We start from the raw sequence: 24,689 nt of genomic DNA, 5'->3' as shown, positions 1-24,689 counted from the left end.
CTCTGGAAAAACAAAGACAAAGCAAAACAAAGCAGAAGAAAACAAAAGGAAAGAAAGAAGAACATGTCATTACTGGTTTTGTTTCTACAGCGGCACAATACCCTGACCACCCTCATCAAATGATAGAGAGAGATTGCAGACATGCATGCAAGTAAGAGAGAGAGAGAGAGAGAGATAGAGCCCCGCGTGACGAAAGGCAGTTTAATTTAGATAATTATCTCGCAAATTAACCACAAACTCCTTCCCTGTTAATTACCTGTCTTGGGGAGCGGTGCAGGAAAACAAAAAGCAGAGCCGGGGAGGTCTTTGTTCAGATCTTCATGGCGGTGGTGGTGGGGGGGCCATAAATTGGTTACGCCACTGCTGAAAGGCCAGATAACCCTTTGAGGGAACAACCACTAAAGCATTTGATAGGCTAATGGGGAATACTGTTAGCATCCGCGCTTGTAATTGGACGTCATAAATCTGGAACAGGTGATGGGGGGGAACAAAAGAGGGGTTTGTGTGGGTGTCGAGGCCACGGCGAGACTTGTAAATCCTTCCCCCCCGCTTGAATGGCGCTATCTGATGGTCCACATATGGGGCGACAACAGTGAGATGCACGACAACTAGATCTCCCACATCGATCCCGCGTGACTGTGTTGAGTATTTCTGTGTGTTCGGATGCACACCATGAGTGTGTGTGTGTGTGTGTGTGTGTGTGTGTGTGCAGCAGTGCTAATAAAAAGACCTTTTCTTATCTTGGTGTCTGCTGAAGGTGATTCTGTCAGCAGCTATTAACCTTGCCTTTATAATGACAGCTCGCCTGATTAGTTTCAACACTTAAAGCCCTGACATTTTCAATTTCACTCGTATTTTTCTTCTCCAGGTCTTCGCCACAGTGAGAAAACATTCGCTTCACTTTTATCTCCTCGTGACTTATTAGCGCTCATTAAAAAAAAAGAAAAAGCAGCATTAAAGCTTTGTTGTCTTTACCTCGTACCTCCATATGTAAACTTTAATTAGTGATGCTAAACTTATTTACAGCATGCTCAGAAGAAGAGAATCAAAAGCTGAAGTAAACGTTTCATTCGGTTTGAAAGTGTCTTTCTGAAGAGAAAGCCCGGAGACGTGCACAGCAGGTGGTCAAAGCACTTCACAAATCTGGGAAACAGATTATATTTTAGCTCGTGTGAAGAATTTGACAAGGTTAGTTTGACAAAACTCCTCAGCTTAATTTCCCTTTATGTCTCCTCTTAAGTGCTAATAAAAATAACCGTCTTTATCTTCGGGCAGTGTCAGGGAGGTTGTTATCTCCGGATTTCAATGAATTTAGAGCTTTAAAAATATACATATCTGTGTGAGCTGGAAGGACACTTCCACACTTTAATGTCAACATTCACGAGAGTTTCTCTCTGGTTATGGTTAGGCTGGATTTGAGCACAAAAACAACTTTGTTTTGTGAGGGGAACATCTTTGGTTTGGATTAAACTCAGTGCTTTCTTCATGGTCAAAACAAAACCAACATTAACGTTCTTCAGGGAATAAGAATTTGTCAACTCTATAACAGTGTCACCTCCCGATGGACGTCATTCCTGTTGCTTTTAGAGGGATTTATAACTTTTACATGAAGTCGTTTTGGGGTATTTTCTGAAAGGAATGTTGTTTTTCTTTTCTTTGGCGTAGGAATATGGAAGTTAGTCGTAAATTTAAGCAAAGGAAAACAACATTTCATAGCTCTGCTGTCGTGCCAGGATCCCTGTCTGTAGGTAACACACAGACTGTGGACACTTTAAAATACCCAAACTGTCCATTTAGGTCTTGGACGTGCTGTGGATCGGATCAAAACCGCCACATGGCTCCGAATCGTGCAGCAGCATCATGTCAGCCACAGAAGGAACCTCCACAAGAACGTATCTAAATGTAAAAAGATAATTTAATATTCACATTAAACTGAAATATCAGATAGAGAAGCCGGACTTAAGCATTGAAAGGACATTTTGACAGAAAGCACTCACACAGTAACACACATGACACCGCCTGTGACGACACTGTTTATGCTGTTCTCCAGACCAGGTGTGAAAGACGAGAGCACACACACACACACACACACACACACACACACATATACACTCTCCTCGTACTTAACACACAGCGTGAGGGGAACACCGAGCTGCACCAATATTTGTGTTTTGCGGCTGTTACGTATTTGTCCAAGTCCTCGTCGCTGCTCTCCACATCTACCAGCAGCAGGTGTGAACAACTCTTGTGCTGAGAGGGACGCACTCTGCTGCCGCCCTGTCACACACACACACACACACTGTCACACACTCTCTCACTCAGGCTGGGGGAGGAGGGGGGAGGCAGAGGGAGAGATCAATAGTAGTGAGTGTGGAGTTTGGATAATTACAGTTGTTAGCAGAGGAGAGGAGAGCAGCTATAGTGGCCTCTCCACTCAGAGTCTCTTATCACTCTGTGGCCTGTCATTACAGCTTTAAATGCTGCAGCAGCAAAGTGGCAACCCTGTGTGTGTGTGTGTGTGTGTGTGTGTGTGTGTGTGTGTGTGTGTTTTCCTCTCCTCCTCTTCTTCTTCTCTTCATATCTCCTCTACATATTTCTCCTCTTCGTTTCTCTTTTCCCTTCTTCTTGTCTCCTCTCCTCCCCTCTTATCTCCTGTGCATCTGTTTTTCTTTATTCTGTCCTCCTCGCTTCTTCCACTCTTCTCCTCCTCTCCTCAGTAACTCCTTCTCTCCTTCCTCTCTCTTTATATCTTGTCTCCTCCTCTTCATATCTCCTCTCCTTCTTCTCCTCCCCTCTTTCCTTGTGTTCTTCCTGTCCTCCTCATTTCTCCTCCTCTTACTGTACTACACTTCATATCTCCTCTTCTTGTATCTCCTCTCTCTTCTCTCCCATCCTTTTCTCTCTTCTCCTTTACTCTGTATCTCATCTCCTCATTTCCTCTTTCTCCTCCTTTTAACTTCTGTTTATATCTCCTCTTTCTTCTTTTCCTCTTTATACCTCCTCTCTTCTCCTCCCCTCTTTTCTCCTTCCTCCTTTTTATTTCATCTCCATTCTCCTCCATCACCTCTTTTCTGTTCTCTCCATTTCTTATCATCTCGTCTGTTTTATTGTCTCTCCACTTCTTCTTTTTCTTGCCTTGCCATCACCTCCTATCTTACATCTTCTCCTCCTGTAGTCATAGTTTGCTCCTCGTCTCCTCCTCTGTTTCTTTCCATTCATCGAACTTTGCAGACTTCTCTAAAGAATCAAAGCAGCAGACAGTCCTTGGCTCGGAGAGTTTGTTCTGTTAAGTTTCTCACTTTGATCTGAACACAGAGGGTTAGTTAAAGGTCTCCTCCCTCCATCGCCTCATCTTCTCTACTTGTCGCTCATCTCTTCACCTTGTTGCTTTCTCCTCCATCTGATCATTTCCCTTGAATATTTTGTTACATATCGCTCCTTCCCTTCCCTCATTCCTTCACCCAACAATCTCTCGTCATCTTCTTCCTAATTTGCTCCCTCCACTCGTCTGTGTTCTCCGCCTCTCCTCGCATCCTCTCTCTCATCCGCTAATCTCTCTTCATCTCCATCCTTTTGTCTCTTCCCTTCTTCTCCTTCCTCCTTTTCTGCCACCGTCGCCCGGTGCCAGGAAGAGGAATTTATTTTGGCGATCCACGCTCTTAATTTCTCAGAAAGACTCGCAGAGAGCTTTTTGACTGTCCAGCCAGACGGGATTTTCTTAGCTGTTGAGTCCTGACACGCGACACTAAAATAGGCCCAGAGAAGCCGGAGTTAAATCCCCCTTTTGGATCGCCGTGGTTGCTTTACCATCCTCTCTCTGCGCTGTTTCGGTTTTGTTGATCTCCACTGATGTTGAGGAGAATTGTCAGACATAAGAAGGGAGATGAGAATGATGGAGAGAAGGATTAGATGACGAGAACAACGGCAGTTTGTCTCCTCCGGGCTGTTTGCTCTGATTTTAGATGGAGCGGGATTAGCCGAGGATGAGGAGATCAGAGAAGTGGGCTGGTGATTCGCAGACGCTCGAGGCGAAGCTGTCAGATATTCGACCGATTTTCTCGTTGCGTTCCGTAGGTGGTGCGTGAAGGTACGCACACACACAACATGCAATAACACCAAGCACTGCAAAACACGGCAAAAAGCGAGTGAAGTTCGAACGCTGCTGCAACTTTTTGCTTTAGAAATGTTGCAAAATTGTGCAAAATCAATGACTTTCCTGGATGCTCTTGTAAATATTCACGCTCTGTGGCGTCTTACACTCGCAGATGGTCTAAAAATGTCGAGTTTGAGTAAGTGGCGTGCACGTTTTTAAAGCCGACTGGGGGGAAACGGAACTACGTGAATGTGGTTTTGATTGTCAGGAAGTGCTAACACGGCGGCTCATGACTGTCAGCTGTCTCTCAAACCCCGCTCTGTGCATGTGTGTGTGTGTGTGTGTGTGCATGTGTGTGTGTGTGTGTTACGAGCATTGAGCCGAGTATCACAATGAGACAGGAAATCACTGCGAGGATAAAAATTCTCTCTCTCTCTCACAAATAGCCTGCTAATCTCTGCCTCTGCCCGCGTGCCATTCAAGGCTTCCTCCAATTAAAAAGCATCGGGGAGTCGAAGCCGCCATCTTATTTATCATATTAATTAGAAACTCCCCTGACAACAAAGAGAGGCCTACAGCTGTGGAGCAGAGGAGAGGCCTGGGAAATGAAGGATGGTTTGATTTGTTGTCTTGCTAATGTGACACCTATTATACAGGTTAGGCCTCAAATACAAAGACGCCACAACAGCATATGGTAATTGCAAGTGTGCACGTGCATGGGCAACAGTGTGTGTGGCAAACACGTTGGCATCAAAGGACCTGCTTTGACTAAGTAGATTTTATATTTAGTTAACTACAGCTCGCTGTATTTCATATTAATAACGCCTCACTCATAAAGCCTCACATGGTCGCAATTATCCATTATACTGCACCTGAAAGGAGCTGGTGAGCAAAGAGTGCTCTTAAGTATCACATACATCATGTGTCGACATCTTTTAATATTTTGTCACGGACATAAACCAGCTGACTTTGAGGGGTTTGCATGTAAACTAAAGTTTTATTAACAGTTAATAACAGATTTATTCATGTTTATAGCGCGGCATAGTTGAATAAACTCAGTTTTTCACTCACCAAACCAACTAAATTGTCATTTATAATATTTACACCACGTCATCGTACGACTCTGTGATGAGCCACTTCAGACCTTGACCTGAAGTGCTGCGTTCTCCGGGTCGTTGTGCAGCGTCCCTTTTGTTGATGACATGGATCCCCGTGATGACAATGGTGGAAATTCGAGCTGGTTCACGAGACGGCACCAAGGTCCATCGAGTCTTGAATGAAATCGGTTCAGTCGGAGTTAGATTGTTAGAAAAGGGGCCAATTGTGACCTAAAAACTTCGTTTGAGTTGTAAATAACACTTTAGTCGTTGTTGCTTATATGTCAATTGTGGACAGTTTTAGGGCAGTTTGTTTTGTAACTAATGCTTCTGTGAATTCAAATTGTATTAATATTGATACCATATTATAATTGGGTAATGAATTTGGAGAAACATTGATTCATATTGAGCCAAAGAGCCCTAGCTAAGTTGGTCTGAATGTTAACAAGTGAATAAATAAACGAATGAATGTCAGTATTTTTGAGATAATCTGTTTTAAAAGCTCTGACATTCTCCGTTATAGTTCAGCAAAATATTTTGCCTCGGTGTTAGACTGCTGCGTGGAGACTCTGCAGTGTTTCCGATGATTAAAGAGTTGGAGTTCGCCAAATTTTGGGGGTTTCCAGGTCGTGCTGCTATTTCGTAATAACGCAGTAATAAATATTGGTTAATAAACGCTGTAGACGTGAAGAGAGAGGGGAGGTAAAGGGCTTTAAGACTGATGGAAAGAGAGCAGGGTGGTGATGATGTGCTCTGTAATCATGGGTCTATTAGCCTGCTCTCTATACAGCTGTGATGGGGCTGGAGCGCTGCCCTATGGAGAAGAGATACTCAGCATATTTAACTGCTGACAGGTGTGTGTGTGTGTGTGTTGCTGGGTTATGTGTGTATGTGATAGGACTTTACAGGAGCTCAGTGTGTGTTGCTGGTCCTAAAAGCCAGCCAAAGTATATGCTGATACTCCAGAGGTTTATATAAATCCTTTACAGTCAGACTTATTTAATAATTATTCAGACCAAGGAACAAGCTGAGCTCGATAGGACATGAGATGTTGTTTTTTTCTTTCATTTGTCGCCCGTCTGAGGGTGAAAGTCGCATCAATCACGCAGAAGTTACCTGAACTTCCTGAACCACAACACAACAAGGATTCATGTAAATCTACATCATGTCATGATCACACACAGCAAAGACGGTCTTCTCTGGCAAATTTACTCACCTGTCACAGAATTACAAGTCGTAAGAGTTGAATTAAATACACATTAAAGTAAATTTTGGCAGGGAATATCGAGGAGGAGGTGTCGCTGACCGCGGTGCTGAAGTCCAGAGCGTCACAGTGAAGGAGCTGTCCACAGTCCTGAATGGTTTTCTGTCAACAGAAGTCTGGACAACTCAAATTGTCAAACGTTCACATTATATCAAGGCTTAAAGTTATGCATAAATAAGAGCATGGCGGCTCTGATTGACAGGCCGGTGCCGTTACAGACGGCTTATTAGAGCACCCAGCAGGCATCATTTAGTCTAGCCATCTGGTTACCAGGGTAATGCTGACTCTGTCACAGCTCAGTATTTGCCCTCATCCCTCATCCCGCCGCAAACCAGAAGTGTGTGTGCTTGTAGTAAAATGTGTTTCTGTAGTAATAAAACAAAAATGAAACATTTCAAATGTTCCTGAATGTATTGATAATTGTGTTGTTTTGGCATCTGATCTGTCTTCAGACTCGTGAACGCTTTACTCAGGGTTACGGGTTGTGATCAAAGTTATTTTTTGGTTCAGGAATGAATGATTTTAACGTCCGGGGGTCCTCATAGCAATAACAATACAAAGATGTTTGTGTGCACTGAGAGCCAGCGCCTTGGTGTCATTTTCCATTTGGCCGCTGAACAGATAGATGCATGTTGGCAATCTGCTTATTGTGGTGAACACACACACACATCAGCATGGAGTTCCTCACTATTGTGCAGCTTTCATGTGTTTGTGCGAGCCTGTAGGACTCCACCAGACTAAACGCTCTGCTCTTACATGATTCGATACCAGTGCACTTAACTCAGGACAGATATCTTTGTCATGGATCCATCGCTGAACACTCAGCTCCCGTCCTTCCATCTACGCTTCCTTTCTCCCCGTCTCTTTGCAATATGTCGCCGCTCCGCTCTCCCTTCTTCTTTCTCCATCCGGCCGTCTCTGATCTCCTGCTGCCGTCTGAGCATCAAAGGTGTTCAAGAGGTTTGCCATCTCACCTTCCTCTCCCACAGATCCCTTCATCTTCTTCAAAAAGGATGGCGCAAAGGCTAACTGTGGGTTTCAAGACATCTGCTCTGTCCTGCTCTATCCTCGGCCCCGGCCTTCGCTATTAGCAAAGCATCTTGACAGAGACGCTCTGACAGTATAGAAACGATCTTCAGATTGAGACTCACATGACCTTGGACCTCAGAGTCTCAGTTTGTGTTTGTTAGAGCGACAGGTGTGTCTGTTATAATACGAGGAAACACCTTAATGATAATGCCTCTTAGAGACTTTGTTTGGAAAATCAGGTTCAGTTTAAGCAACAGGTGACAATAATGAAAGTTTAATCTTTGTTCTAATGAACCAAAACTGCTTTAGAGTCTAAGCTTGAACTCTTCTGCTGCTTCTCTTCTTCATCTTCCACTTAAAACTGTAACTTTTCATCCATGGCGACACCCAAAAACATTTTTATTGGTGCCAGTTGAATGAAAAGTAGCCAAAAATAAAACATAAAACTGACAATACTGATAATAACAGGTTAGACTTGTCCCAAAGCATAAAGGTAACTATATAGTAAAGATATAATATGCGCAGATGTGGGGTAAAAAACTGTATTTGTCCGGTTGTAGTCACTAAAATGTGTCATGTGGCCACTAAAGAGCATGATGTGCATTAAAAATAATACTCTTTAATAGACATTAAAGTCCATATAAACATAGACAGGGCTTTATATATTTATCAGACCTTATTGACACTACAGTACAATTATATATTTGTCTCTGCTCTGTGATGCAGTGTGTGTGAATATCCAGTGATCCCGGCAGCTGCTGTGTTCAAACACACATGATCTGTGTCTGATGAGTGTTTGCTGACTGTACAGCGTGAGCACGGCGATGGACAAACACTGAGCTGAAGGTTAAAGTGGAAATCCTTCAGATCCTCTGTTTTCTGTTTGGTGCTTCTGGACCGCCCCTCCAGCTGTCAATCAAACAGCGTGGGCGGTGCTGTGATTTTTGTGATCCATACCTCGTTACCTCTGAGAAATGTTATGTCAATTACAGTTAGAGGGATGAGGATTAAAAAGCAGTGTGTAGTATTAGTATATGTTTGTATAGGATTATATGGGATTATAGGACATTCTGACATGCTAAACCTCTTGGGTGTGATGTTCCAGTGGGCCCAGAAGGCCCAGACCTTACATGCTAAACATTAACAACCCCCCACCCTGCACACACACTCCAACCTTTCCCCCTAACCCATTCCTCATCTCTGCGAAAGCAGACTCTGGGTGAATGGCCTCGCTAAAGGCTTTTTAATAGACTGCTTTGTGTGGGGAAAACTCTGGGTGACAGGGGTGAGTCACGAGGGAGACGTGGGGGAGGGGAGGGGAGGAGAAACGGGGTGTGAGAACGGCTCATTGAAAAACTAACTGAGCGGAGAGTCAGTGTTTGCTGCCCTGCTGATCCCTAAACATCTTCCAATCCAATAAAGCACCATTACATGTGTGATGTTTAATAAACATATGTCTTAGCTCTCCTACACTGTAAAAAAAAAAAAAAGTCTGTAGATTTTACGGTGAAATTCTGCCAAACCATGACAGCAAAAGACTGTAAAACAGGTTATGAAGTATCACTGTGTTTCCCTGTGCACAGCGATGCGTCATAACCTTTATTTACACAACATTTTCAGGGAATTTACTCAGAATAAAGTAGAATGTTTTATTAGAGGCTGTTAATTGTAAAACAACGTCGTGTTGTGGCAACTTTTCTCCATAAAATCTACAAAATATGTAATAGAACACCAACCTTAAACATGAAATCAACAGCACTAATATCCTTTTACCGTAATATTAGAAAAAGTTACACCGTATTTATTACAGTAAAATTCTGGCAACCAGAGCTGCTGTTGTTTTTTACCCTTAAAACAACATTTTTTTTTTACAGTGTATAAACTGTAGAGAGAAACACACTTTGCATCATTTGTGTTTGTCCTTGTCAGATAATTCAACACTCAGGTATTTTTTATAAAATAAAAACAGATGATCAAAGCAGCAGTAGTTGCAGCGGCATGTCGGTGGCAGCTGTGCCACACAGTGGCAGCAGTTAAGAGATTAATTAAGAAAACGTCGCGAATTAATGCAGAAATCACGCAATGGCGAGTCTAATACAACTCTGATAAGTGCTTTATAAACTAAAAACAAATGCCCATAACAGCAGTTGCCGTGGAATTGTGAGAACTGAATGTTGAGTTACAAACTAATAAATTAAACTTCAAATTACAACTCAGATTCAGTTTTTTTGAATGCAGTGATTCAAATTATGTGATTTAAATTCAGTTTTTTAATGCAGTTATTCAAGTTAAACAATTCAAATATAAATGATTGAAATTCAGTTTCTGGTGGCACATGTTTCAGCGCATACTCAGGCTTCAGAGAGATTTGAAATAGCTCCTATAAAATGCACCCACACACACACTGAATGCTCTTTTTTGGAAATGGTACGTTGGATCATGCTAAACGAAATCCATCGCATTTATCTGTATTCCGTTTATTTATTGTATCAACACTGTCAGGAACTATTAAAGTGATATTCACACAGCTCAGGACATGCATGTCTACAGGACACGCGTGCAGCACAATGATCCTTCATATGCGAAACATCTGCCGGCCGTTTGTAATTAATGCTGCATCTCTGTCAGCTTCCATCTTGGTATGATTAACTTAATTCTTTAATATGGAGGTAGGAGCATGTTTATAGCCAGTAAAGCTTCAACCATCATCTGTTTAGTCAGTGAATTAAGTTTTCAGCACAAATGAACATCAAAACCGTGACATTTGTAAACCGCGGTTCATGGTGAAACCGTTAATCGCTGCGTCCCAGCACCATGAACTTCATAATAACCATTATTACTGATTACATTTTCTATTCTTTGTGACTCTTTTTAAAACAAATTGCCGGAGCTTACAGAAATGATTGCACTGATATAATTGTAGCTGATGTTAAAAGTGTATAATCACCTGAAAATAATTGGTATGTTTTTGTTTTGTCACGGCTGCTCTTCCACAGAGTTTGCCATTTTGAACCGGCATATTTCTACAGTAGCCCAGAAAGGACAAACTAAATGTGGTCACCGTAGTTTCTCCCTCATGACACACTCGTCCTTAAACTTGAACTTAAGTATAGGCCGTCGTTGGTGTACGTTTGTTTGTGTGTGAGTCTGATCTCAGTTTTTATTGATGAGAATTCAAACTTAGAGCCACGCCGTCACTTTTCATCTGATGTCACACACAAGTTGAGGCGTGTTTTTGATTAGTCGAAGACGGACGCCAGAGTTTCGGGTGAACACAAGGTGACATGTTTGACTGCATCATCCTTGGGAAGGCGATATGTCTGCCGTTGCCGTGTACTCCTATCCGCTCTCTGCTGCAGAGTGTGTGAATGAAGACATTTATTACAACAGAGACACAGAGGATTAGCAGAGGGCTTAAACCATTCTCATGGTAATGTACAGAGCTGGGAGCGCGCAGATAAACACAAACACTCACCTTATCAAAACACCCAGACCTGAAAGACTTCTCCTTAACAGCACCGACAGACTTGCCGAGACACACTGACAGACAACAGGAAGCAGACGGGCAAGAAAAAGACGTCAGTTAGCTGTGGCAGATTATGGCCTCATTCAAAAATAATGTTTGGACAATGAAATCATTCAAGGGTACAGCCATCACACTGAAATGCAAAAGGTACGACGCCATTGTCCAAGTTAATGCAAAAAAAAAAGTTGGGTGTGTTAATGTTATGTAATACATATATAAAATAAAGTGTTAAATCAGCGTTTAGTTATTCATTACCTAATGAAACTAGTCTTCAGTCATAGTAATGTTAAAATGCACATAAACTGAGGTATTTGTTGCTTGTCCGTAACTGTCCATCCTTTATATTTACCTGTTAATCTTGTGCAGGACTAATGGCATACATAGAGACCTATGGAAAATGTAGAGTTTCCAATTAACCCAACTTTTCTTTCTTTTTTTTTTAAGACAAAGCTCGGTTTGACTGATTAGGAGCGGGAAAATGGTTCAAACCATGCGTACCGTGTTTTATCACAGGAAACATAAGATCTCTCTGCCTTTAGTACATCACCAGGGCGCCAGAATTATATTTCTTATGCCCCTTGTATATTGTGAGCCGCTGTAACAAGTGAATTATCTTATAAAGCTGCGCCCACCAAAGTTGAAGTTTGTAAGATTTGGGAGTATATCTTTGCAGGAACTGAATAAAATATTCATTAGTATGTTTTCATTAGTGTATAATAATCTGAATATAAGAATTGCTGTTTTCGTTGCCTGTAAATGAGCCCTTTATATCTACAACCTCTTCCATGGAAAACCACCATTTTCCTACAGTAACCCTGAACTGACAAACCAAACAGTTCGACCCTGCACTTCCTTAGATGAACAGCTGAAGCCATTGGCGCAACCGGACATTTTGGCTATTGATATCTTCGTCTGCCGGACAACAACGCGTGATACAAGCAATATAAACCTTGGTGTGCGCATTTGAAAGAGGACGTCAAAGCTCTCTGCCACTGTAATCCAGCTTTTACCTTCAACATTGTAGTCAGACAACAATCTCAGCCACCAAATCCACGTCTCTCCAAATCTTCTCTCTTGGCGCCAGGTTTGTTTTCTTTGGCTCCTTCAAGAGAAGACCGGGAAGATGCTGAGCTCTGGGGATTTTTATATCCCTCTTTTCAATAGACTCTTCCTCTTTGAACATCAGTGTAGCAGCGTATCATAGAGGAAGAAAGACTCCAACCGTCTTTGAGCCATCATATTCTGATAAAGGAGCAGCAAAGCCTGTAAACGTTGAGTTTAAGCAATATTTTTTGTGTTTTAATGTCACAAAAATGCCCTGAAAGAGTCATCACTGTTTACAACTGTATTTACAACTTGAACTGTTTGAGTTTGTTGGATTTAGCGGCATCTAGCGGTGTGGTAACCCTTTTATTTCATAGATACTCAGGGTGAGTAGAAGAGGAAAGTCCAATCAGATCTGATCAGAAGTCTCAAATCCATCAATTGAAGCACAGGCCAATTGTTTTGTTGCATGTCTAAATCAAGTCATGCCACAAGTCTTTGGTGATTCGAGTCTTTGTGCCTCAGGGATCACATCTACAGCTCCGTTAACGGCTTAACTGAAGACACACAGGGGACTGGAAACCAAACAGACAAGATCAGGACGGCAAGATCTGCTCGTAGATTTGACTCCAGGTTTTCTCCTTTTGAGTTTGAGTTACTGCATCGAACACTCAGTCTACTCAATATGAAAATGTGTTAATCACACATCAAGGCGCCTTTTGGCCTTCCTGACACCATTCAGAAGAGTTCTTTGTGCCAAGTTTCAGTCCACAGGGGACATAAACCCCGTAACCTTTGCAGTTAGGCCAGAACCACAGGATGCTGCTCTTCTTCCTCCCTCCACCCCGACTGCTCTTCTTCCCCGCAGTGACAGAGATGTAGCTTCCAGATCTCTCCCCTGCCACCTCTGATTAAGCCTGCCGTGGGCGAGACACACCTGTACAGCTGATGGGAGACAATGCCGCCGCTTCCTCCCAGAGATTGATTTTCTCCATTAAAACTGGCCCTTTGTCTAAAAACCCTGCACCCCTTTTGTTATGCTAAAGAGAAGATGGAAGATTTCCAATTCAATTTGGGCTGAGCCGAGGGCCGGTCAGCTATATGGGCCTCCATTGTTCTGGCCGAGCCCGCTGGGACGACGCTAGCGTCTCCCAAACGGCAATTAAGCCGGACGGAGAGTCGGACAGGGGGATAATTGACAGGCAGGAGAAAGGCAGCCTTCCTCCTCTCTGTCTCATCATTGAAAAAGAAAATCAAAGAGAAGGAGCAGCGGAGAGGAGGAGAAGTGAGGGATGAGAGGGAGAACAAGGAGGAGAGGAGTATTAACCTGTAATATGTTGGCCAGAGCAACATGAAGTGTTCAGCTCATGTACACGACTCCGGCACCAACCGGGCCAAGAATAGACGTCAAGAACCGCGATCAAGAGCAAAGAGAACACTCTTAATATCTGATTTAATGTTTGTGCCGGTCGTATATAAATTACACTTTAAGTATCTTCATCCTCCATCATTAACCTGTCACAGGTCCACTCGCGTGTTAATTACCTGAAAATGTGTCTAATTAAGGGTAATTTAACTAAAATAGTTAAATACCTTACTGATGTCTCAAGTAAGTTATCTAAATCATCTACAGCACACTATTATGAAATCAGAAATCTGTCTCCTCTCTCTGCTGTTGGAGTAATGAAGTGGTTTAACCTTTTAGATGATGCAGAGTAGCGACTTATTCTCTCACTGAACTAAATGTAGTTTCTTTTCCATTAGCGGCACACTTAAAATCAGCTTTCCTAATATTGTGTTGGGTTGAAAATTCAATCTCAATTGTCTCTGTGTTCAAAGAGAATTCCAGTGATTGTGAATGTTAAGACCATTTGCATTTAAAAAGCCCGTACCAGAGCGTTTGTGGCTCCGAAAAACAAAGTAAAAACATACTTTCAATGACGACCTGTCTATTGGTTTGTTGGTCTGTTGGTCTGTTGGTTGGTTGATTGGTTGGTTGGTTGGTTGGTTGATTGGATGGATGGTTGGTTGGTTGGTTGGTTGATTGATTGGATGGATGGTTGGTTGGTTGGTTGGTTGATTGATTGGATGGTTGGTTGGTTGGTTGGTTGGTTGGTTGATCACTTTAGTCCAGACTGAAACATCTCAACAACTATAATTGATGCGGCAAAAAAATTAGGTACATACAATTCTTGGACAATGAATCCCAGTTACTTCGGAGATTGCATTGGTTTCCATTCACTTTTGTACGATATGAAAATTACTTCGCTGACCCCTGAAACTTGTGTGAACTTTGCAGTAATCACAGCGCACTTCAAGTCATTTTAGGCTGTGATGAAAGTTTGTCGTCTATTTGAAAAGTCACTCCGTTTTACCTTAAAACAATAAATTAACAGAAACAGTGGCAGACTTAATTGAGTTCATTTGATGGGTGTTTGGATTGGAACAGGTCATGACAGTCTGAATAATTCATTTTCCACACATTTGAATGGACGTTCACATGGGTTAAATGGGTTGAACAACTCAGAGAAGTTTGTTTTTATATTGTATAAAATGAACGAAAAGCTAATGTGATGACCCGGAACAGTGGAGGAAAATATTGTAGGAACTGGATTCATTCAAACATTCAAGGCACAGCTCTTTTATTCAAGTCAAAGAGCCTTTATCATCCCGACATGATAAAAACAAAGAGCAGTACGTGTTGACCTCACACTGGCCTTCTACCTGTACCTCTCCATGCATCAGGAGCAGCTGCTTTGTGTTTCATTACTTCAAATTAGCACTTTCTCAATAAGCTTTCATGTGTAAAACCCGTGTTGAGAGGTTTGACTTGAACTTGAAAAGGTTTGAATTCCTTTCTTACAGAATCACAGATGATTCCTGTGAAGGTGTGCAGTAAATGTGCTCAACGTACTCGCACTGATCTGGATAGCTGCTTCTTTTTTCATACAGAAGATACTCGGGGTCACAATTATCTTATAAAAATGATCTTTCTTGATCTTGATTTCATGTGATCTTAACTCATGTTGTGCCCCCTATTTTATATTTCCATATGCAGTATAGCGGCAGGAACACAGTAGTAATAAAAAAGAAAAAAAAGCATCTCTTTCACCACTTTATTTCATCCAAACCTTTTTTTTTCTCAGTTTATCTCGCTCTGTTTCTCTCTCACTCAAACCATAATGTCCCCCCACCACCACCACCACCCCTCCTCTCCTTTCGCTCTCCCTCTCTTTGCTGGCTTGTGACAGACGGCCTAATAGGATTTAATAAGCCCCATTTGCATGTCAGCCTTTTAGATTTTCTGTAAGAAAGAAAGGCAATAGGAGGGATGGGGGGTGGACAGGGAGAGAGAGGGATGGATGGATGGTGTGAAGGAATAGAAAGAGGAGAAAGGAAGGAAGGAAGGAGGGATAGGAGTGAGTGTGGTGATGGATGGATTGATTTCTCTTTTGATGAAGGTAGAAAAGCATCTAGAAATATCAATTAAAAATACCATCCTATCTCATGTTGTGTCTATTTTTGTTGCCTAAAATCAGATGTGTGAGCACAGAGCTCATTCCAGTGTGGCATGGGAGTGAGAATTTTTCTGGCTTTGCGTGATTCAGTTTTATGGTCCAAATGTTATTTCACAGTTGTCTAATTTTGGTGGAAAACCTATATTCAGCTTTCACGTCACTTCTACCTTCTCTAAGTAGCTCTTGTGTTTTTTTTTTGTTTGAATTTTGTGAAGAAACGAAAGTCAAGATTCTCAAAAATTTATTTACCAGACAATGAAACGTAATCGTGCTGGAAGAGCGACCGTCCACACAGCGACGGTCGGTCTTCGTTTTCAATTTCATCCACTTTAGAGTTTTTTGTGGTCAGTTTTGTTTGTTTGAATTATAGACAATCATTAGAAAAACAACATTATTTAACTGTTTGTTTAACAGAAGTGGCCATATTTGGACGAGAACCAACCACTGACAGTATGAAGAATGGACGGCAATGCGTGACGTCACCAACAGGTTTCTGAGGTGTCCTACCCTCTTCCACCTCCCGGCTAATCTAAAAATTGGTGGACAGGCTGAATGAAGCCTGGTTGCTCAAACAAGCCGCCTGTGACAGCACCTACATGTCAACCAAAGCATCCACGCTCTTAATCCTGCATAACTTTAAGCCTTAATATAATGTGAACAGGTGAGTTGTATATAAATTCACCCTCAGTACAGTTGTCATGAACGGGGAAATTAGCTACAGAGACCAAAACTGTTTTTTGTACCAGGCTGTAAACATGTTTATTTCTGCTGTGAAACATGGGGACTTATGGAGACTGACTCACTTCTGGAGCCAGCCTCAAGTGGACGTTTGACGTTTGCAGTTTTTGGCTTCACTTCATAGCAGCGGAGGTCGCCGCTTGGGTTTGACTCAATTTTCAAGCAGAAAAAATGCCGGCCTGCTTTAGTTATAAACCTACTAAACAGTGACTAAAATCTGTTTAGGAAAACATTTGAGGAGAGAACAAGTCAATGCAGTAACAGAACCTGGATCAACTGATGAGCACCAATGTGTTGGGAATATTCATACTGTGTAGAATAAAACTTGAAACTCGAGACTGAGCCTCAAACTCGTGGAAAAATGTCTACTCAGGTAATAATTCATGTGAGAGGTAGGCTCATTTTTACAATGCAAATTTTTTTTATTGCAACCAATGGAGCGACCCCCTGCTGGTCAACAGAAAGAATACAGGTTTAAGACACTAACGCACTGGCTTCATAGAGGAACTTTCTTCTAATTTGTAAACACGATTACAGTCAGATACTCTTCTTATTATTTGCTTGCAGTAAAAACCTCATTAGCCAACTGCTGTTGACCTTCAGTAAACGGACTCCTGCATATAGCTGTGCACGCACATGCATAGAAATCAACTTTTCACCTAATATCTGTTGATATAAATGATATCAAGAGAATATCACTGTGCTTTGTGGTACAGTTTATCAGGTCAGAAACCAAATAATGTGTGTGTATGTATAGATATGAGTGTGTGTGTGTGTGAGAGACGATCATTCTGTTAGGAGGATAAAAGGTCCAGCCAAAAAAGCATGAGTGCTGCACACATCTCCACACACACTCACACACTCCGTAATCCCCATGTTGGTAGTTGATGTTTATTGCCGTGTAACAGGATCAGAATGAGGCGGTGTCGATATCGGAGCACACATCTCTCGCTCTCTCTCTCACACACACACACACACACACACACACACACACACACACACACACACACACAATCGCTGATCAAACATAGCCCAGGAAACATTGTGATCCAGGAGAGATGAGAGGACTAATCCTTTTAGCCTTCTAAGAGGACTCTCCTCCTCCTCCTCCTCCTCCTCCTCCTCCTCCTAGGCTCGCTTCCTCAACTCCTTCTTCTCCTTCTTCTTCGACTCTCTGCCTTTCTCTTTCGCTCGACAACATTGTTTTCCGCTCTCCCGCTATGCCACTTTCACAAGGACAAGGCTAAAGAGAGAGAGAGAGCTAAATATACACAGTGTGTGTGTTTGTGTGTGTTTGTGTGTATCTGTGCGTTAGGAGTAGATTGATCTGTTTGGTTTGCGGAGAGATTAGACCTGATAAATCCTCCTTTTAAACCAAACCTACCTCCTTCCTCAGCCTCCTCCCACGTACACACTGCATCCATCTGTGTGTGTGTGTGTGTGTGAACATTCCTTCATGTTTTCAGTCCAAGCTGTTGAGTTTCTGTAGAGTGAGCGCTGATATTTAGGGCTTGTTTGGTTGCTCTGTCCGGCAGTTTGATATATTTAAGATGGTTTTGGTGACCTCCTGACCTTTTTGTCTAGCACTGCTATCAAGCTTAAATCTCCTTTTGTCCAACACCTCAACAACATGATGCTGCTTTAGTACCAACAGCCCCAACTTTTCCTATCCTTAACTGTTTTTGTTTGGCTTCTTTCTTCTCCTGTTACTCAGAGTGCAGCCATGCCATTAAATGTAAAAAAAAGAGACAGTATTATTAGTGTATATCACATTCATATGTTAATGTAAATGCTCACATACATGCACAGAACATGCTTGTGCGAATATGCCTGTGTCTTCAAACAGAGCCGCGAGTGCTTAATGAATTTACTTTGCTCTGATTGGAAATTAATTAACATGGCCTCAAACAGACGGCCGCCCACAGAGAGCCACTGGCAACACACTGACAGACAGATTACTGCTCTGAGGAGGGAGGCGTGAAGGGAGGGACGGAAGAGAGTTTACAACTATCTGATGCACTTCCTACGACCCCACGTCAAGCATTGCGGCAACCTCAGCCTCGTTTTTGGTGTGTATAAATCGGTATCTTTGCAATCTTGCCCCCCCCCCAGTTTAAGAGTGGAACACCACTGTGGTAAATATGATTATATTAGTTATGATCAAAAACTTGCACTGTGGTAAATATGATTATATTAGTTATGATCAAAAACTTGCTAATGGCCAAACATCAAGCAAGGACTAAAAGTCCTTTCTCTCTTCTTAACCCCCTCCGTCAGCATCCTCTTCCGTCTTTTTTTGCCTCTGTAATTATGTCCATAGAGGCCTGTTTACACTGCCCGCTTGCCCAGCTCCTGTTCTGGCACAACACTGGCTCTGCTCCCTGTCAGCATTCCCCCAAAAAAACCTCCTCTTCTTCTTCTCAGTGGTCCAAAATACCTGTGGTACAAACACTAACACTGCCCGCGGTGCTGTGAGCTCACAGTCCGTGTTGTGTTGTTATATTTTGAACAGATCAATACATTTACTTCTTTAATGTTTCAGATATTTGCTGTTTTTCCTCGACAAACCGAAGCAAAGACTGAAGAGCTGTGGTTAGAAGTCGGTCATTTAGAAGATGGCGATATATGGCAGGGCGTTAATACGAACTGTGTATTCACGTGTCTGTGAACGATTCCCGACCCGCTCCTCAGGGAATGTGCCGAACACAAAAGGCATAGAAAGAAGACACACTGTATATTCACAGACAAACAAAAGACACATCAATAATGACAAGTTATGGTATTGAAAGAATTCATCAAGAGCGACCACGTCAGCCTCTGTGAGTGATTTTCTACCTCACGTCAGTTCAAACATTTCTCAGTTTTTAAAAGTCTGCCTGAGCACACAGCGTCGATTGGTCACTTTTCCTTGTTCTTGGTGCTTCAAAATATGTTTCTAAATGTGTTACGTAGTTAAACTGGTTCCCCTTTGTCTGTTTTTACAATTGGAAGTGTTTTATTTTGAAAATCCACTGCATTCTCTATGTGTCTTCCGGCCAGCTCAGGCTGCTATGTGCAGATTGACGACAGCGTAAAAAATATAACAGCCGCGTATTCTTCCTGAGCGAAGAACACATAAAACTGAACAGTTTCCCCCAAATGATCTTTTATATGTAAAATTTGTGACACACCCTGTCAGCTGAGCTGGACCCAAACCTGCGAGCTGGTCTGAACCTCTCCGCTCTGCCTCTGGTTCAGGAAGTGTTAACTGGTCCAGCTCCCTTCAGGCAGACAATGATGTTAAAGACTAATTGACGAGCACTTTAAGTAAGTCCTAATTAGAGCACGGCTGGTAATAATTGGGCAGGCGGTCTGAGCACTAATTAGCGTTCACCCCCCCCCTACAAAAAAAAAGGCTGCTCTGTGTGTGTGTGTGTGTGTGTGTGTGTGTTACCATGTGGATGAATGATCTCTGTGGGGGGGCCACACTTTCAAGAAGCAGAGCGGAGCGAGGTGCAGGCAGAAAGAGGGGAGATAAAGCGCCGCCCGTCCTCGCTCTTTGTGATGGCGTGCGGTCTGCGGGTGTTCCTCTCTGCATGGAGGGACGAGGTGGAGGGCAGGTGTGTGTGTGTGTGTGTGAGAAGCTGAACTTACTCCTAACAAGACTAATTGATTCTGTAGCCTCTCTTTATGCTTCCCCGTCTTCCCCTCTCACACTTTTCTCCCTGCTCCTCTCATTGTTTGTGCTGGGAGACATCTAGAAAACAGCAGAAATAGATTTCCACCTGCTGCAGAGACTCATTAGTAACACACTCAAACGACTCTCCCTCTCTCTGCTGTCGTCTATTCATTGTTGGTCCTTTCAGACGCAGACCCAGGTGTACTGATCCCCTCTGGTTCTCAGCCGGGCTGCACATTAAAAAACACTCTCTGTTTTTATTTTATTTTTTTTTATTCTTATTCAGGGGTTAGCGCTGGTGTCTCCCCGGTTTGAACCCCAGCTGGAGCCTCTCTGTGTGGAGTACAGTCCAAAGACGTGCAGGTTCACAGGCTGAACCTCTAACAAACTCTCACAGAATCAAGTGTGAACGTCTCTACGTGTCAGCCGTGCGATGAGCTGGTGACTTGTCCTTGGTGTACACCGCCTCTCGCCCAATGTCAGCTGGGATTGGCTGCAGCCGCCCACAATAGGATTATATAAATGAATCAAATAAGAAATATTGTCACACGGTTCTGTCCTGTCATTAATCATAGATCATATACATCTGACGTTCAAACAAACTGTTTGAAACTCCTACTGCTTTTGACGTTTGGTGTAAACTTAAATTCACAATATATACAGTCTGATTACTCTCCGACATGATCTGTGAAAAGTTAAATATAAAATGCACTTCTTGTATTATTCTTGATGATGTCACAGCATTAGATAAAGGCTCAGCTTGTGTTAAATGCAGATAAACAACGTAAGAAGGCGTTTTATGTTTGACGTGATTAAAGGAGCAGTCTCACTTGTGTTTAGGTTGTGTCTTATAGCTTTAACGTCCATACGGGCCTGGTAGTTTTTGTTGCATGGCACAAAATAAATGTACAATTCAACAATAGTAAACATTCATGTTTTAATTAGACTAATATATTCCTTTTTAGACTTTTTCATGCCAGTAAGTTTGAATATATTTGAACTTTGATGGCGGTGTGTACGTGGCGATGCACAGCACAAAAGGTAGCCCCGCTTTAAGGTTGCAGAGCGATTCTACTGATGAAACCCTCGAGCATAAAGTACTGTCCTCCTGGTCTTAGACACAGCAGGATTCATCACTCAGACAGATTTATAATTGAAAATTACTTCAAATACTAATTAATGGCACAGCAGAGCCAATCTAAAATTGGCTGTCTGGGTTGAACTTGCCAGTTGTACAGTTGTTGGTCTGTAATTGCTGGTTAATTAATTAAATATCCAGTGGATTAGAGGAATTATGGGCAATTGTCCTTTAATGACCCTTAACGAGGTCTTGATTAGTGTCTTCAGCCATATCCTGTGGCTAAAATGATCCTTCAATTAATGATGGAAAGCTCATGAGGAGAGGGCGCGGGTGGATGAGAGGTCACATGGTGGACAGCAGCCACGAATGAGATGTGCAGTTACACCAACCAAAGAAAGTTCAGAGAGAGATTAGTGTGAGTTTAGTGAACATGTGGCCAGTTGTTTTTATTTTGAAGACATATTTCTATTGCGAGATTGTGCAAAGAGAGCCGGTTCAGAAAGTTCCATCGCCAGTGAGCAGCTACAAGTCAGGCTCATCAAAAAATATGAAAATACTCAAAGTGCTGTATTCTAAAATATAAGTACAGTAAGTATTACTGCAGAATATACTAGTAAGATAAGATAAGATCGACTTTAATGATCCCACATTGTGGAAATCACCTGTTACAGCAGCTCACAGTGCACAAGATGGATGAGAAAATGGGTTGGATTGGATCAAAAAGAAAGAGTGGAAACTACTGTTTGTCAACCATGTGGACCTATAGCTCAGTTTGGTAGAGTGCCGATTGTAAGCGCTGAAGTCGTGGGTTCGAATCTTATGAGGTGCAGTCTGTTTTGAGGGCTGCGTCCAAAAGGAAGAGTGTAAACTGCAAGAAAAAACATTGCTACCTGTGTGGGCTGGTAGCGCAGATTGGTAGAGCGCAGCCTGTAAGCGCTGAAGTTGTGGGTTTGAATCTTATGAGGTGCAGCTGGCTTTTGAGGGCTGCGTCCAAAAGGAAGAGTGTAAACTCAGAGAAAAAACATCACCACCTATGTGGGCCGATAGCGCAGACTGGTAGAGCGCCGCTTGCAGCTTCTGAAGTCGTGGGTTCGAATCTTATGAGTTGCAGTCAGTTTTGAAGGCCAACGCCCAAAGTTAAGACTTAAGAGCCCTCCCGATGAAGGTCTCACTCGTCCAAAAGGAAGAGTGTAAACTCCGAGAAAAAACAGCTCCACATATGTGGCGCCGATAGCGCAGATTGGTAGAGCGCCGACTGTAAGCGGTGAAGTCGTGGGTTCGAATCTTGCGCGGTGCAGTTCGTTTTGAGGTCTGCGTCCAAAAGGAAGAGCGTAAACTCCGAGAAAAAACATCTCTGCCTGTGTGGGCTGATAGCGCAGATAGAGCGCCGCCTGTAAACGGTGAAGTCGTGGGTTCGAATCTTATCAGGTGCAGTGGCTTTTGAGGGCTGCGTCCGAAATAAAGAGTGTAAACTGCGAGAAAAAACATCTCTGCCTGTGTGGACAAATAGCTCAGGTTGATAGAGCGCCGCTTGGAGCTTCTGGAGTTGTGGGTTCGAATCTTACGAGTTGCAGTCGGTTTTGAAGGCCAACACCCAAAGTTTAGACTTAAGAGCGCTCACGGTGAAGGTCTCACAGCTCACTGGATAGCTCAGTAGTTGATGCTGCTGTCTTTGGCCCGGAAGACTCGTGTTTGAATCCAGCCTGAGATACATGGATGCTTTGGAACATCATCTGGCTAACCTGCTTATGCTTATGCTTGTGCTTATGCAACAGTACAAAAACATGCTTTTGCAAGTGATCTACTGTGTTTTGCTATTTGGGTGAAAGGTTTTGCGATTTGTGTGTACAGTTTTGCAAAAAAAGCCAAAAGTTTCAAAAATTGCGTCTTAGCTATCAGAAAAAACTGTAACCCACATCGACTGAAAAGGAAAAAAGCAAATTCTCCTTTCTGATCAAAATAGCAGCAACTTGACAAACAAAGAAAATCACACGTGTGTCCACCAGGACACACATGAACATGAATATAATGTACAAACTTGAGAGCCTACAAGCACTCGTAACCCACATACAAGCAAAACAAACACAGTGTACATTTACACACATGTACACAAACAGTAAATGTGTACAAAAACACACAAACAAGCAAATACACACTCAACTCCACACGGGTGAAGATAACAAACACACGGCACAAGCTTTTCAGAATAAAACTCACAGCGAGGTGTCATTTTAGCAAACTTAGAGACAAAACTTTCCAGGGTTTGGGTTTTTTATTTTTTTATTCCAACCTTGGATTTAATAACAGGGCTATAATACACTGTGTAGAAATCCTCTGGGTTCCCATTGACTCCCATTATAACATACACTTTTGATCCTACTCTAATTTTAGCATAAAAACAATGTTTTACATATGAAAACCTTTTGACGTCATTTTTCACTATATGGCTGAGGGCTCCATTCCATACCGTTTCGTTGAGGCCTTTTCTGTTGCATTTCCGACTAAAAATTAATGAACGTCTGTATAGTGAAAGTGTGATTTCATGATTAAATCTTCCTGGATGAGTATGTATGTATGAATGTATGTTCATATGAGTGTATGTAGAGAGAAAGACTCAAAATCTGTTAAGCAGGTCGTCCTGCTCCGGGGGTTGGATTGGATCCAAACGAAAGACAGGTGCTCAAATATGTGGCCCTGTAGCTCAGTTTGGTACACCGTCACTTGTAAGCGGTGAAGTTCTGGGTTTTAATCTTACGAGGTCCCCTGGCTTTTGAGGGCTGCGTCCAAAAGAAAGAGTGTAAACTCCGAGAAAAAATATTTATACCTATCTGGGCCAATAGCTCAGATTGGTTGAGCGCCGCCTGTAAGAGCAGTGAACACACCCTATCCCCCCCCACTCCCCTCCTCACCCAACCCCCACCCCCCACCCCCCCACTCCCCGTCTCCTCTCTCCCTACCCCCCACTCCCTCTCCTCTCTCCCTATCCCCCCCACTCCCTCTCTCTCTCCTACCCCCCCCCCACTCCCCTCTCTTCTCCTCTCTCCCTACCCCCCCCACTCCCCTGCTCCCCCCCCCCCCCACCCTTCTCCTCTCTCCCTACCCCCCCCCCACTCCTCCCTGCTCCCCCCCCCCCACTCCCTCCCTCTCTCCCTACCCGCCCCCCACTCCCCCTCCTCCTCCCTACCCCCCCCCCCCCCTCTCCGCTCTCCCTACCCCCCCCCCCCCACTCCCCTCCTCTCTCCTTACCCCCCCCCACTCCCTGCTCTCTCCCTACCTATCCCCCCCCCACTCTCCTCTCAAATCTTTCTATCAGTGAAAATGAACCTATTGGGTCGATAAAAAATGACGTTCTCCTCATATCGGCCCGATAAATATCGCACATCCCTAGTTCAGCTCTAAGCAAAAAGGGGGCGTCGTCGCAAAACAGATAGCTCACAATGTTAGAAGACTGACTAGATGTTCTGAGATTGTAGGTTCAATCCTCAGCTGTTAAAGAGTATAGTAGGGAGGAGGCAAAGTTATGAGGACAGGCACAGGAAGAGTAGGGGTGCACAGGACCCAGATAGGAGGAGGAGAGAGTAGTTTTCACTGGAGGTCTGACAAGAGCGTTTGAAGTCCAAAAGAAAGAGTGAAAACCGCCG

General features: G+C 43.0%; 1 long non-coding RNA gene across 1 annotated transcript; it reads right to left on the bottom strand.

Annotated features, from left to right (window-relative positions):
• Positions 1-10,555: 10,555 nt before the first annotated feature.
• On the bottom strand, positions 10,556-12,104 carry LOC113748311 (uncharacterized). Its single transcript, XR_003464265.1, has 3 exons — positions 12,020-12,104; positions 10,959-11,023; positions 10,556-10,836 (listed from the first exon to the last, which is right to left on the bottom strand). It is a non-coding gene; the product is annotated as an uncharacterized LOC113748311 (long non-coding RNA).
• Positions 12,105-24,689: the final 12,585 nt, after the last annotated feature.

The sequence above is a fragment of the Larimichthys crocea genome, chromosome XIX (genome assembly GCF_000972845.2).
Source record: "Larimichthys crocea isolate SSNF chromosome XIX, L_crocea_2.0, whole genome shotgun sequence".
NCBI classification, from domain to species: domain Eukaryota; kingdom Metazoa; phylum Chordata; class Actinopteri; family Sciaenidae; genus Larimichthys; species Larimichthys crocea.
This window is presented reverse-complemented; position numbering and strand designations above follow the sequence as displayed.